Source organism: Sinocyclocheilus rhinocerous, unplaced genomic scaffold (assembly GCF_001515625.1).
Source record: "Sinocyclocheilus rhinocerous isolate Xijiao unplaced genomic scaffold, SAMN03320098_v1.1 scaffold751, whole genome shotgun sequence".
NCBI lineage: Eukaryota > Metazoa > Chordata > Actinopteri > Cypriniformes > Cyprinidae > Sinocyclocheilus > Sinocyclocheilus rhinocerous.
The window spans coordinates 841,778-846,777 of NW_015657293.1; positions in this window are offsets into that span (position 1 = coordinate 841,778).

A 5,000-nucleotide genomic window follows, 5' to 3' on the forward strand; every position below is an offset into this window, starting at 1 on the left:
CCCTGTCTTCCTGTTTCAGTTAAAATGACGTCAACACATAGAGTAACGCTGCGTGTTTCAGGGGACCTTTAAAGCAGAATATAATTTGGCCGACGTGAATTTCAGATAGTGTGAAAAATTCTGGATTTTATCATGTTTTATATTTTTAAGGACATTTTTAACAAATTGGCTTTCAGAAGTATAGCCTGCGAGCATATAGACATAATGTTAAATGTATATGTTAAATTGCACAATACAAAAACATTGTGTGCTGATCTGAGTTGGGTAGTTCAACAGAAAGAATTATGTCTCTCTCTCTCTCTCTCTCTCTCTCTCTCTCTCTCTCTCTCTCACAGCCAGACACGGTCACAGCCAGACACGGTCACAGCCAGACACGGTCACAGACACGGTCACAGACACACACAGACACAGACACACACAGACACACAGTCACAGACACAGACACAGACACTCACAGACACAGTCACAGACACTCACAGACACGGTCACAGACACACACACACACACACAGGGACAGACACACACACACACAGAGACAGACACACACACACAGTTACAGACACGGTCACAGACACACACAGTCACAGACACGGTCACAGACACACACGGTCACAGACACACACGGTCACAGACACGGTCACAGACACACAGTCACACACAGTCACACACGGTCACAGACACAGACACACACAGACATGGTCACAGACACAGACACACACAGACACAGACAGTCACAGACACAGACACACACACACACACAGACACAACACACACAGTGATGTTAATGTTGGGTGGAAAATGTGCAGTAACCCTCAAATCACTTCAATGCTGACAGACGTTTCCTACAGAGAAAGAACCATCTCTCACACACAGACTATGAATACTGAAAATACAGAGTCATGTTGACCCAAACACATGCTCAAACACCACATTTCAACTGTATGCATTGAGGGAGCTAGACAAGAATGAAACAAGATGTTGATAGACTTTTAGACTTCTGGGCCTTTACATTCACGTCTCTGAGGAATTACATTCCAAAGCCTGAAAATAATGTCAGGAACAAAGACGGGAAGTGATATCAGCATTGCTGCCCTCCTGTGTGTGAACAATACTGAATCCTGAAACACACCCACCAAAGATATGCTGCCACTGACTTTCTATTTCACATCATCTGAAGTTTAGAGGGATAGTTCACCCAAAAATGAAAATTCTGTCATCATTTACTCAACCTAAAGTTGTTCCAAACCTGAATGAGCTTCTTTCTTCTGATGAACACAAAAGAATATGTTTTGAAGAATGTTGGTAACCAAACAGTTGACGGTACCCATTGACTTCCATAGTATTTTTTTTTCATGGAAGTGAATGGCTACCGTCAACTGTTTGAGTTTGCATTTTTGGGTGAATTGTAGCTTTGAAAAGATGGAATTTGTTGCAGTCAGCATCAGGTTTATTATCATTAGCTAAAACTAAATCTATTGAAAAAAATAAAAAATAAACATTAACTGAAATAAAATATAATAAAATAAAATAAACTTATTTTATTTTAGCTATATTTGTTAAGCCAACTTTCTGATTTATGTTTAGTTTAAGATAAAGTACTAAAATAGCTAAAACTTGATAAAATACAACGAAAAGCTGAAGCTTAATAAAAAAATCAAGACATTTAAAAACAAACAAACAAGTAACAGAAATGACAAAAACAACTAAATTACAAAAACTAAACTTAAAACAGACATTTAAATTTAAACAAACTACAATTAAAATGAAAACAAAATCTGAAAATAAAATCTAATTCAAAATATTAAGTTAATTAACAACAACTATAATAGTATATCAGTAATACTAAAATCAGCATATAGAGGAAGAATCTGAAGGCAGTTTATTTGAAGAAATGTTATGCAGACAGCGTGCAGAGGATAGAATTACACTCAGGATGGCAAAACACACGCTACTAATGTTACACAAAAAGCGAACAGCTGTGGTACACCGCAGTCAAACATACAAAATGATGGTGACATCATGGAGAAAGTGAATCAAATTGGATGTTTTATTATTCGATCATCAATTTGAGATTGCACAAAGAGACTGTAATCTGTTAAATTGCATAAACATCCACTGGTCTCAAAAACGTTGAAACCTTACTCACTCTCAAGCCATCCAAGATGTAGATGAATTTGTTTCTTCATCAGAACAGATTTGGAGAAATATAGCATTGCACCACTTGCTCACCAATGGATCCTCTGCAGTGAATGGGTGCCGTCAGAATGAGCGTCCAAACAGCTGATAAAAACATCACAATAATCCACACCACTCCAGTCCATCCATTAACATCTTGTGAAGGGAAAATCTGTGTGTTTGTAAGAAACAAATATGTTGTTAAAGCTTTTAAATGTTAAACCATTACTTCTGGCCAAAATATGAGTCCATAATTCATAATAACGCTTCCTCCAGTGGAAAAGTCCATCCCCTGTTGTTCTCTCACATCAAAATCCATGCACCCACATATTTGTAGAACTGTTTTTGCTCGTAAACGGTGCCTGATCTGTGCATATTTCTCACCTGATTCAGACGAAGATGATTTTTTTTCCCCCTGGAGAAAGCAATATTATGAATAGAGGACTTGTTTGAAGTTAAAAATTCTTAATGATGGATTTGTTTCTCACAATCATGCAGCTTTTCTCTTCACAAGACGTTAATTGATGGACTGGAGTGGTGTGGATTACTTGTGGATTATTGTGATGTTTTTATCAGCTGTTTGGACGCTCATTCTGACGGCACCCATTCACTGCAGATGATCCATTGGTGAGCATGTGTAATGCTCAATTTCTTCGGATCTGATGAAGAAACAAACTCATCTACATCTTGGATGGCCTGAGGATGAGTAAATTTTCAGCACATTTTTATTTTTGGGAGAACTGCCCCTTTAAGTGTCCAAATCATTTTTGGGGCCGCTGTACACAATCACATCCACCCCACATGCTTAGTCTGCGGTGAATGACCTCTGTTCCCGTCCAGCGTGCTTGTGTTTGTGTGGGAGTGGGTTGATTTACTCTGTGTTAACAGTAGCACAGAAACAGATCTGGACTTACAGGAGTGTGTGCTGGTGTTGTTCTGTGACTCTGTGTTGTCAGGTGTATGTCGTAGCGTCTCGTCTCAGCTCCACCTGTGATTTATTTATTTGTCTTTCTCTCCCTCCTGCTGTTTTTCTTTTCACTCGTTATTTTGGGTCGCCTCTCCTTGTAACTTCCTTCTCTTGGCCTTTTGTTCCTGCTCTCAGCATGTGGACCCAGATGGCAAAGACCTTAAACAGACATATTCCCACAGATACACACTCTCTCGCTGCCTCTGAACCAGATCCATGGGCTTTATTAGCTAATCATATGTGACTGAGAAAATATTGAACTAATGTCAGTCATCATAAAATCACCTCCATGATATACATATACTGTATAGCGACTGTGGAGTGATTTATCTACTTATGTTATTATGTTGTACTGTAAAGGATTTTATTTTGAAAGATTTAATTTATTTATTCTTTTATATATATATACAGAACTACAAGTGTATATATACTATAAGATTATAATAATAAATATGTATATATATATATATATAAACATAATAAATTATAATGTATATAGTATATGTTCATGAAATGCAAGCACTTTCATCTCCTGTTGTGTTACAAAGTTCACGTTTAGTAAACTCTGACCTGCGACTTCAGCTTAGCAAAGATCTGGACCGGAACGATCAGTGTTTTAATGTTTACCAGATTGCAATATTAATATAAATGCAACAAAGTTGCCTTATTCTTTCTGTCTGCCCCCTGTAGATTCCTGTTGCTGCTTTATGGAGTTTCTTTCTACACGTTGTCCCATCCATCTTCTTTTAAGCCTGCAGGGTCAAAATCACGTAACTGTGAGTGAGGTTTTTAATATCAGCCTGTCATTCAATATCTACACAGACTTTCATACGGATCATTTTGAAAAGAGGTAACAGAGAAGAGAGATCACAAGAAAGAGTCACAGGGCTGTGAAATCCTGTCTGATGGCCCTCAGGATGTAAAACTAATCACACACACACACACTCCTGACCCTGAGATCGTGCGCTCACGAGGCCTGGATGAGCACGACGTCTACCGAGAGAGAGAGCGTAGGGCGCTGGAGGTCACGTAAAGGTCATGTGCGCTGGGTGGTTCTTTCCTGTCCAGGGTAAAAGAGCCGCGAGACAGGACAGGATGTAGGCCACGAGGTCACTTCCTGCTGAGGTGTAAATTTAGCCGGTGGCTGTTGATGATGTTAGTTATTATAAATAAATATGAATATCTTTCAAAACAGAATGAAATATCTAAATAAATATAAGTATACATAAATATAATGTAAAATTATGTATGTGTGTGTATATATAGTACATATTATTTTTTATACATTTTTGTTTAGATTTATGTATAAATATTTTTTATCAATATTTATATTTTATAATGCATAATAAATATAATGTAAAATCACCATATAATAACATTGTATATATAGTATATTATATATACAATTGTATATATATATATATATATATAATATTTTGAATCATTATACCCATCTTTCTTTCTTTCTCTTTTATTTCTTTCTTTCTTTTTTTGTAGCTTGACTTTGAGTGTATATTACTAAACATACGGATCATTTTGAAAAGAGGTAACAGAGAAGAGAGATCACAAGAAAGAGTCACAGGGCTGTGAAATCCTGTCTGATGGCCCTCAGGATGTAAAACTAATCACACACACACACACTCCTGACCCTGAGATCGTGCGCTCACGAGGCCTGGATGAGCACGACGTCTACCGAGAGAGAGAGCGTAGGGCGCTGGAGGTCACGTAAAGGTCATGTGCGCTGGGTGGTTCTTTCCTGTCCAGGGTAAAAGAGCCGCGAGACAGGACAGGATGTAGGCCACGAGGTCACTTCCTGCTGAGGTGTAAATTTAGCCGGTGGCTGTTGATGATGTTAGTT